At 54.8% G+C, this 10,916-nt stretch overlaps 1 protein-coding gene across 1 annotated transcript in view; it reads left to right on the top strand.

Annotated features, from left to right (window-relative positions):
• The first annotated feature begins 371 nt into the window (after positions 1–371).
• The window catches only part of LOC308530885 (uncharacterized protein C16orf74), a 31,723-nt gene continuing 21,178 nt past the window's right edge, over positions 372–10,916 (top strand). Inside the window, exon 1 of the mRNA XM_081107644.1 lies at positions 372–584. The gene's annotated coding sequence lies outside the window, so the exon portion shown is untranslated. The remainder of the gene's footprint in view (positions 585–10,916) is intronic.

Below are 10,916 nucleotides of genomic sequence, written 5' to 3'. Positions count from 1 at the left end.
GGGGAGCCTCCCACTTCTCCTCTTCCCTCTCCGCAGCCAGGCGCTGGGGCCCACTCAAGCATGGCCACCGGTATGGTGGAAGGCAGCACCCCTTTTCACTACCCCGGACTGGGGCGCACAGCTGTAGGCAGCTTGGCACCCAGAGCAGGGGAGGGGCGCACTGTGGAGAGCCCCCACTGGACCGCCGCCCAAGCTTTCCCCGGCTTCCCTCTGGGTTTGGCCAGAGGAAACTGAGGCGGGCAAGGGGAGTCCGGGATGCCCAAGGCGCGGGCGGGCGTGTCCCAGGCACTCTCCCCCAGGGGGGTGGGGGGAAGGCGGGCGAGTCCCGCTCCGCCCCGCGCCGCCCCAGCTTCTGGCCAGTGCGATCCGGCGCCCGCGGGCAGGGCGGGGCTGCAGTCAGCACCGCCCCGAGGGGCCGTCCGGGGCGGAACGGCCCCCCAGCGCCCTCCCCGGCCCAGGCCATGACCCCCGCTGCTCTCTCTTGCAGGCTGGTTGCCGCGACCACCCGAGTCCGGCCGCCACCAGCGCCCGGACGGGCCCCGCGCGCCCCGTGTGCGGCTCCGCAGTGAGCCCACCCAAAAGCGGTGAGTGCCCCGCCGTGCGCGCCCCGGGGTCTGGCCCGCGCTGCCCACACTACTCCCCCGCCCCCCTTCCAGGAGACGCCGCTCTTCCCGGGTGCCGCAACCCCGTTGGGCGGCGTACACGCCCCGCAAGCTCTGGCGGCTGGGGGGCGGGGGGCGCCCCGGCACGGGTAGGGGGCCCCTGGTGGGTCCGGGAGTCCCCCTAACTTCTAGCAGACTTTTCTGCGGAGAAGCGGTTTTGGGGAAAGTTGGGCCCTCTCTGGCCGTGTTGCAACTTACACCGGGAGGGTGGGGGTGTGTCCCTGCGCGTGGAACCTCTGGCCCCCACTCTTCACCTGACACTCTGCGCTGTCACGAGTTCCTTGGGAAGGGACCAGACCGTCGTCATTCCTCAAAGCTGGAAAGGAGCCCGGCCGGGGTGGGGGCAGGAGGCCTCGAGAGGAACCATTTCCCCTCTATCGAGTATTTCAAAATATATTATTTATGAACCGCCGCACTTAGGGGCCCCCTCGCTTCCAGGGCTTCAAAGCGGGTTGCAACCGCAAAGGGCGACCGGTGCGAACGCAGGAGCGACTTCTGGCCCACTGAGCTCAGCGGAACTGGGGGAGGCACCCTTTACAAAGGGGGACCCACAGCTCTGCTCGGCTGGCCCTGGGGTAGTGGGGACTTCTCCCAGGCTGCCCCTGACTGGCTGTTAGGCCTGATCGAATGGAGAGAAAAGTCTGAGCAGCCCTGCGTCTTGAGAAGGAGGAGTTGAAAGGCGGCTCTGGGGTGGGGGCTGGGGGTGGGCAGGGAGGGTGGTTTTCACTTAAAAGGGGGATACCCCTATGGCAGGCAGCCTTGATGTGGAATCATTCACTGTGTCCTGGATGTAGGTTATTCAATAAACACAGATTGGTACCACCATCATCCCCCGCCCCAAAAAAGAGAAAGGCAGCACCCTCCCCACTCCATGTCCCCCCACCCCCCCAGGAAGGCACTTAGGAGATAGCAGCCTTGGTGGGAAACTCCCCTTCCCACAGAGAGGCACACCTGAAGGCGCCGGCTCTGGCTTCCCTGCCCAGCTCCCAGGAGTGCATGGGAGACCCTGTTTGCAGCTGGATTAACTCAAGAAAACACCCCCTTACCTGTCCAGGCCACACCCACCTTGGATTCTGTGTCCCTACCCCTGGGTACTGTTTCTTCTGGATGGGAGGGAGGCAGTGTATTTATGGAAAGACTTAATCCCTCTGCCAGCTCCAAGGAGGCTGATAGCTCTGATGCCTAATCTCTGCTCCCTGGAAGCCCTTCTCTTGCTGGTGGGGTCCTTGAGCCCCAGGTTTAGATAAACTCTGGACGCTTGAAATGGGAACTCCCCTACGTGGGCAGCGGAACACTGGCATTTATTGTTTACTGAGAACTTGCCGTATCCCAGGCCCTGCACTAAGTGCTGGTGCCCATCACCTGCCTGCTCTCTTTTCATCCTCTGACCCAGTGGTTCTCAACCTGTGGGTCGCGACCCCTTTGGGGGTCGAACCACCCTTTCACAGGGGTCGCCTAAGACCATCGGAAAACACATATATAATTACATATTGTTTTTGTGATTAATCACTATGCTTTAATTATGTTCAATTTGTAACAATGAAATTGGGGGTCACCACAAAATGAGGAACTGTATTTAAGGGTCGCGGCATTAGGAAGGTTGAGAACCACTGCTCTGACCAAATAGCTATATTCCCATTTTACAGATGAGACACAGAGGCCTGTAAAGGTAAAATGACCTAAGGTCACGGGTGGGTAAGTGGCAGGCCTTGAACCCCTAGTCCTCACATTGAGTTGCTCTTGAATATAGCAGAGGCTAGGCCAGGCCTCTGAGACCACCAAGTGTACCACCCCCCCTTTAAAAGGTTAAGGTATAATATACATACAGTAATATGTACACATCAGAAGGGTACATCCAGATCAAGAGACAGAATTTCCCCAGGAACCTCATCCTGCCCCTTGCAGCCCCATCTCCCCTTGAAGCCAGTGGGTGGTTCTGTGTCTCCCACAGGCAGTGCCACACCGTAGTTACTCTTTATTTGGTGCAAAGAACACATTAGTTTAATCCTTGCACTGAAAACCCACAGGGAGTGAGCTGGCAAGCACTCAGGGGCTGTGGGCTGTAGTTTGTGACTTCTGTCTTCAAGGCTGCTATAAAAACAATTACATGCTTTTAAATGAACCCTATGGTTAATTAATCATTAACCTGACTTCTAATAGCATACTCCTGATTTTTAAATGAACATTTCTATTGACATATGACGTGGAAAGGTGCACAAATCATCAGCATTGAGCTTGACCACGCGGAGGCCTAACGGAGCAGCGGGCAAGTACTTTGCTCAAAGTTACTTGGCCAATCAGTGGGAGGCCAAGGCCAGACCCCAGGTGGCCCAAGACCCTGCCGGGTGACAGAAGCAGCTGAGCATTTCAGTGGGCACCCTGTCCCTACCCTTACCCCCATCCTTTTTCACTTCTTCTTGGTGAGTCCCTGTGGGCCCGGCAGCTGCCCTGCCTCCCCAAGAGGAGCTCACAGCCTCCTGCAGGTCCATGGGCTAAAGCCAGGAAGATGCTCATGTTTGCACTCTGTGTACCAGGATAGAAGGCATGTTAACGCTTGTAGCATCTGTTCCCAGCACAGTCCCTTTGGCTGGAATTACAGGAATTCTCATCCTGTGGCAAAAAAGAAAATGCCTTTTCTAAAGAAGAAAGGACACCAAGATTTGCCATGTGCCTACTTGGGAGCCGTGGCCCTTTAGTGCCTTCTTCCCCGTGTTTGCTGTAAGGAAATGCTCTGAGAGCTTGCCCAGAGCCTCCCAGCAGGGAGTGGAACCTGGTTCCGTCCTGTCTGCTGGGTCCACCCACCTAGGCAAACAGTCACATTCCTCAACTGTGATTCTTCACTGCTGCCCTTGGTCCTCAAGTGAGGTCTTTGTTAAGGAGGTAAGGCGAGGCACCATGGTGAGTCATGACCTCCAAAGCGTTATTCTGATTTCATCTGGGAGGTGGCTGTACAGAGACCAAGAAAGATCAGACAGCCTGACCCTGCCTTTCACTCACTTTCTCTCTCCGGGCCTTCATGGCCTCATCTGAGAAACCCAGGTATTAGAAATAAGACCAACGCTGTATAGGGTTGCCAGATTTAGCAAATAAAAATATAAGATGTGCCCTGGTTGGAGTGGCTCAGTTGGTTGGAGCGTCGTCCCATTCACCGGAAGGTCACTGGTTCAATTCCCAGTCAGGGCACATATCCAGGTTGCAGGTTCAATCCCTAGTTGGGGCATATATCTAGGTTTCAAGTTCAATCTCTGGACAGGGTGTATACTGGAGGCAACTGATTGGTGCTTCTCTCTTTCCTGTCCTCTCTCTAAAATCAATTTTTAAAAAATAAATTTAAAAAAACATATCCTCAGGTGAAGATTAAAAAAATAAAAAAATGCAAGATGCTCACTCTGGCTGGTGTAGCCCAGTGGTTAGAGTGTCTCCTGTGTACCAGAGGGTCTTGTGTTTACTTCCCGTCAAGGGCACCTACCTGTATTTGAGTTTCAATCCCTGGCCCCGGTTGGTGCAGGAGGCAAACTCAATGGAAAAAAATATCCTTGTGTGAGGATTAACAAAATAACAAAAACAATACAAGATGCTCAGTTAAAGTTGAATTGCAGATAAATGATGACTAATTTCCAGTATGAATATGTCCCATGAAGTAATTGGGCATCCTGTATTTTATCTGGCAACCTATCTATAGCCACTTCCAGGTCTAGATTTGTGACTCACTCCAGGAAGATTTATCTCACATTCTAGAGACCAACAGTCACGATCCACAAAAGTAGTAACTGAAGGGAATCAGCAGATTTCGGTGCCAGAATTGCAAAGCCAGGGTCGCTCCGGCCAGTGAGTGGTTCTTGAGTCCCCCACAGGCAGTGCTACACCTTAATTACGTTTTACTCTGTGCAAAGAGCACATTAGTTTACTTTCCTCTTTGCGTTGAAAACCTGCAGGCGGTGAGCTGGGTGAGCTGGCAAGCACGGCTGTGGGCTGGTAGTTTATGGCTTCTATCTTCAAGGCTGCTGTACAAACAATAACAGACAACTTGGCCCAGTGTGTCCTCTCCCCTGGAGATGTTCACGGCTTTCGAGAGGGCTGTGTGGTGTGCAAAGCAGCAGATAGCCATCTATCTCACCACGCTCAGAGGCGGGGCGGACCCCTGCAGGAGGAAGTGAGTTTTTATCACTGTCTGTCACCAGAGAGGATCCTGTCACGGCCATTGGTCTGTAGGGAGATTTTTATGCTGGGTGCAAGAAAGAACCTGTTCTACTTCAGGCTGTTGTGCAAATAATTAACAATCTGATATTTTGAAGGGAACATACACAGAGCCTGATTCAATATGAAAGGGAGGTTTTCACACTCCTGCAGACGTGTGAAAGAGAAAGAACGTTTATACCCAAGCAGTCCTCTGGACCTGACTGAGCTCGTACCAGCTTGCCACGCGAAGGGCCCCCTCCCATTAAATCTTTATTTTCCAATTATGAACGGTGTATCTTTGTAACAAATTCAAATGATGAAATGTGTTGCATGTAGAATGATATTGCCCTGAAGCGTGCGGCCAAATCGGCCTAGCTTGGGCGGTCGGCCTCCCAGAGCTGTGGCTTATTAGCACCTGACTCCTCGTAGCTCCAACCCCAGTGAGGTTGCTCTCTTGGGGTGCTGTGAGGGTCCAGTGGGATCATTTCCATCATGAACTCAGCCCAGGGCTTGGCCTCTTATTTTTATACATATATTTATTTTATTGATTTCAGAGAGTAAGGGAGAGAGATAGATAGAAACATCAATGATGAGAGAGAAGCATTGATTGGCTGCCTCCTGCATGCCTCCTACTTGTGTATGTGGGGGGGGGGGGGCGGGGGAGGGGGGGATGGAGCCCACAACCCCAGCGTGTGCCCTTGACTGGAATTGAATCTGGGACCCTTGAGTCCGCAGGCCGACGCTCTGTCCGCTGAGCCAAACTGGCCAGGGCAAGGGCTTGGCCTCTTGAAAGCATTAGCGTGGTGCCTATCAGCTGTTACGGTCATGATGACAATGGAATTTAGGTAAGAGTAGCCCCACACCCACAGTTGGGCATCTGTCTGGCTCCCATTCAGACAGGTGTAGGATCAAGCTTCATCCCCCCCCTTTCCAAACATTACAGCCCATTTACAGGGAGGGGTTCCTCTCCAGTAAACGCATCTGGAGCCTCTGCTGGGGGCTGGCCCTCTGCCTGGCAGCCCTGATCACAGAGGGAGTGGAATGGACGGGCCGTCCACACTCCCCAGTAAATCACCCTTGGGAGCACTTCTGCTAGAACAGGCCACACCCACACTGAGGATCAGACTCGGACCACATTGCCCTGGTGCCTCTGGCAGTCCTAATGCAGTGCCCTCACAGGAGGACTCAGTAGCAATATTAGGACAGTGATCATGACAGTGATGACGGCGATGACGACAGGAACGACTGTCCCAGGCCCTGTCCCAGAGGGTGGGGGCAGGATGCCTGTTCCATAGATGAGCACACTGAGCCTGGGGGGCAGAGCGTCAGCACCTCAGACGCAGAGTCAGATGACTTGCCTAAGGTCACACAGCCCCCGCCCCCCCATACCTGGTTCTCACTCCTCCCGCCCCTCCCCAGCCCACTGCCTTGTTCTGTCCTCCTGGGGAGCAGAAGCGCAGTGACGAGAGTTACAGCAACGTGCGCTGGGATGAGAAAAGTGGGCTTGTGTCAACTCTGCATTTGGGAATTTAAAAACCTGAAATCGAGCCCTCGCCGGTTTGGCTCAGTGGATAGAGCATCAGCCTGTGGACTGAAGGGTTCAGTTACAGTAGCACGTGCCTAGGTTGCAGGCTCGGTCCGGTGTGCAGGAGGCAGCCAATCAATGATTCTCATCATTGATGTTTCTATCTCTCCTCTCCCTTACTCTCTCAAATCAATAAAAATATATATTTTTAAAAACCTGAAATGTAATTGCCGCACATAGACATGACCCTTGATGCGATGTTTGCCCGACGCTTGCCCTGCAGTTCCCTGAATCCAGGCTGGGGCCACTCCCGGGTCCTCACCCTTTTGTTTGGTTGTTTTCTTCCTCCCCTGAGGGTTTTGAGATATTTTTTGGGGGGTGGGCGAGTGGATTTAAGTCACAAGCTTTGGGGACAAAACCTGTCAGTCCAGGACAAATCTTCTGGGAGGCGGTGCTCCTGAGGATGGCGGAACACAGAGCCTTCCCGGGCCAGAGAGGTTCCGGGAAAATGGGATCTCACACAAAGCCGCGCTTCGTGTGCCACTGCTGGGAGGCAGCGGCGTTGGGCACAGAGGAGATGTGACCTGTTGACTGCTCTGCCTCTGTCTGCTTCTCTTTCCTGTACTGACTTCTTCTCCTGAAATACTTTGAAGTTTCCCAAAAAGACGCCAGAGCACAGAGTGCTCCTGTCTGCCCAGCGCCAGACAGAAGCATGAGCCACGTGTGCGTTACCGGCTCTCTCTGGACCTACTCGTGCGTGCTATGATTTGCTGGCTGAACCGTTTGAAAGTTAAGTTGCAGAAATGAGGACCCTGACCCCAAACACTTCAGGGTTTCCTAAAAGCAAGGACCCCCTCACAGAACGCAGCACAGAGATCGACGTCAGAGATCGGAACAGCGGTCCTGTACTGTGCGTGGTAGACAGTTGTCTTCCCTCTGACTGTTTTATTATTTTCAGACCCACAAGTATGTGCTGAACCCCCATTTCCCAGTGTCAGCAGCAGACAGCACCCCTTGCCCTCATCGTACGCCTGCCCTGTGCCATGCGCCACTCTTCTCTGGAGTATTTGACAGCTGAGTCCTGACATTGATTGATCTGTGAGGACTTCATCGTAAATCACTGTTCAATCCTCGGGATGGGATGTGATGGAAAATCTCTTGAGTCGGCTGTGACCAACACTTAAAAAGAAAAAGAGAGAATAGATCATAAAATCAAAGTGTGCTGTGCAGACAGTGTGTACAGGGCTGTGATGTTAAGAGTCTTTCTTATGGTGGCCACCAGGGTTCCTGGGTTTATTTGTGGATGATCTGAGCTTGGCTGCAGGACCCCTGAGGGGGAGACGCAGCCTGGGGAGGGTTGGGAGAGAGCGGTCAGGTCTGTGCTACCACCCACCCCAAAGCCCTGCCTTTGGAAGTATGGGCTCTAGAGTCCAAAGTGCTGGGCTTGAACCCTGGCCCTACCACTTGCTACCCATGACCTTGTGCGCATTAACTAACCTCTCTGTGCCTCAGTTTCCCCATCTGTAAAGAGGTGATCGAAATGGTCCCAACCTCACGGGGCTGTTGTGAGAACTGATTGACCATGAATCTCTGTCAGGGCTGGGCACACAGTAAATGCTCAAGAAAGGTGCCCATTGTCCTTGCAGGGCTCTCTCTTCCGCCAGCCCCAGCCCATCCTCTGGCCCTGAGAAGGAGAGCTTCCTTAGCATCTCATCCTCCACATTAGAATCCCTTCAGGAGCTTTTCTTTTCTTTCTTTAAAATATATTTTTATTTATTTCAGAGAAGAAGGGAGAGGGAGGGAGAGATAGAAACATCAATGATGAGAGAGAATCATTGATTGGCTGCCTCTTTCACGACCCCTACTGGGGATTGAGCCCACTACCTGGTCATGTGCCTTTGATGGGAATCGAACCTGGGACCCTCCAGTCCGCCGGCTGACACTCTATCCACTGAGCCACACCAGCTAGGGCCCTTCGAGAGCTTTTACAGTGCCCGGCCGCACCTCAGGCCAATTACTCTGGGTCTCTGGGATGGGACCCAGGCACCGTATCTTTTAAAAGCGCCCAGGTGATTCCACTGTGCCGGGAAGATGCGGCGCTTAGCCTTTCAGTGGTAATGAGCTTCCCCTGGGTCTTGTAGAGCATCTCCTGAGCCTTCAGGTGGGGTGTGGGGTGGGGCCTGAGAGCCTGCATTTCTCGCAGGCTCCCCGCAGTGCCCACACTGCTGGTCCGGGACCACACTCTGAGGACTGAGCCCCTGAGCCCCTGGAGAAAAGGCCCCGCCGGAGACCGCTACCTCCCTTCCCTCCATCGCTGTCCTAAACAATAGCAGCTGACACTTCTTGGACTTCTCTATGCCCAACTCAGGGTGAAGCCCTTTTACAGCCATCACCCCTGGCGTTTAGTTCTCGCTGCTACTTGAGGCTGCAAGTGCACCGGCCCCATTTTAAAGATGAGAAAAGTGAAGTCTGGGATGTTAAGGAACCTGCCTGTGGTCACTGGCTGAGCCAGGCTCTGGTCCCAGCAGGAAGAGCTACCGCTTCTAAGCAGGGAACTCTTCCTTCCATACACGCTGCCCGGAGGCTTTCCCCATCCTTTTCTGTCTGTCTCTCTGCCCTGCCCTCGCAGAATCTTCCTCCCTCCCTCTCTCCCCTCTTTCTCAGTCTCCCTGACTCCATCTCCTGGTGCCTGTTTCCCGTACCTGCCCCACAAACCCCACCTGGCTGAAATGGAAGCCTCTATCCTAGCCCCTCCTCCACACCAGCCCCCTCTGGGGTCCCACCATCTCGAGAGCCTGTGTGTCACCTGGACTTCCAGCTGCTTCTCCCTCCCATTGCCCTGCTGGCTTTGAAGTTCAGGCTCCACATTTCTGGGCCAGAGCAGAGCTTCTCCGACCTTCACAAACACACAGTTCCGAGGGGGCCTTGTTAAAATACTGATTCTGGCTCAGTGTGTCCGGGTGGGCCTGCGATGCTGCATTGCTGACAAGCTCCCAGCGGTGCCGAGGCTGCTGGCCCAGCAGCACCACCCATGAAGCAATGTTCTAGAGGACCTGGTGTTCCTAGCTGGCCCCTGGCCCACACACACTCCTAGAACGCAGCCTCGCTGCTTGGTGCCCTCACAATAACCCCCGAACCCTGTCTCCAGTCCCCAAAGCCCTCAAGGTGCAGCTCATCTTATTCCTGCCCCGACCTCCCACCCTCTCGTTCCTCCCATGGACCACGCCCTTCTTATCCTCTGGACCTTTGCACATTCTGTTCCTGGGGCCTGAAAGGCTGTTCCCGGCTTGTCCCACTCCTGCCTACCTTTAGGGACATGTTCCTCGGGACTCCCAGACTGGGGCAGGAACCTCCTCTGACCCCCTCCTCACTCTGCTTCCCCTGGGCTCACCATGCCTGTCAGGTCTAGTTTGTGTGTCTATCTCCCCTGCTGTTCTGAACAACCTAGATTCCGGGGTGTGGTGCCTCATTGGGCCTTGCACCCAGCTGTGTGGGCCCCTCTTTGATGGGGAATGTGTAGGAAATGGGGATGGGAGGTCAGACACCAGGGAATGAGGGAGGGTGGGAAGGTGGAGATCACCCAAGAGTGGTTGGCAAAGCGAGTTGCCGTCAGGGGCACCTGCCTCAGACCCCAGCTTCTGGCAGGAGGAGCAGTCCGGGGATCTCAGAGCAAGGGGCTGGGGCCCTCGCTGGGCCACACATCTGTGTCAGAGATCTGAGGGGCACTTCTCATGGCCACCCTTCACCCCTCTCCGCTCATCAGCCTGGCACACAGGGGCTCCCTATGGATGAAGGGGTGAGTTCCCCATCCCCCCGCCCCCTGCATCACCTCTCAAAGCCTCAGGGGAGTCCTCCAAAGTAGAAACAAGAGCCTCGCCTTCCCAGGAAGGCCTGCAGAGCCTCAAAGGCCCCAGTGGGGTGGGCCCCGGCCGGCCGGGGATCAGGGCAATCCCGGGTTAGAACCCCAGCTCCCCTCTTCGTAAGCTGGGTGGCCTTGGGCAGGTGACACCACTCTCTGAGCCTTGATTCCCACATCTGTAAAATGGGGGCAGAAGTAGCACCTCACAGGGTTGTGGCGGAGGATTGAACGTCAAGAGCACTGCCAGCTGCTGCCTCTGTTCATCGATTACTCAGAACTCTGAGGAGGCATCACATTGCAGGAAGATCGTGGGAACTCTGGTTGGGACAGTTTTCATGCTCATGGACGGGAGGCTCACACCCCTGACAGCTTCATCCGTTACATTTCCAAAGACTCTGCATTTAGAAGGGGAAAGCCCGTCACGGTGGGCTTCGGGCCCCCCCGCAGCCTGGCTGAGGGCCCTCACATCAGGAGGTCCTTACTCACCATGAAGCCAGCCCGCATCTGTGGCCCCTGAAAGGAAAGACCAGGTGATGTGGGTTCCGCATTGTCAGCCCCAACCACGCCCTCACCGTCAACTTCACCGAGACCGCAGCCGGCCTCCAGTATATTTAGCTCTGAGGCGCCTGAAAGTTTTTTCCGCCAGCACAGACTCAGCTTTGAGCAAATTCAGCCCAGATGTAGTCAGCAG

Source organism: Myotis nattereri (assembly GCF_964212035.1).
Source record: "Myotis nattereri genome assembly, chromosome: 15".
NCBI classification, from domain to species: domain Eukaryota; kingdom Metazoa; phylum Chordata; class Mammalia; order Chiroptera; family Vespertilionidae; genus Myotis; species Myotis nattereri.
Note: the sequence above shows the minus strand (reverse complement) of the source record. Positions and strands in the feature narration are given on the sequence as shown.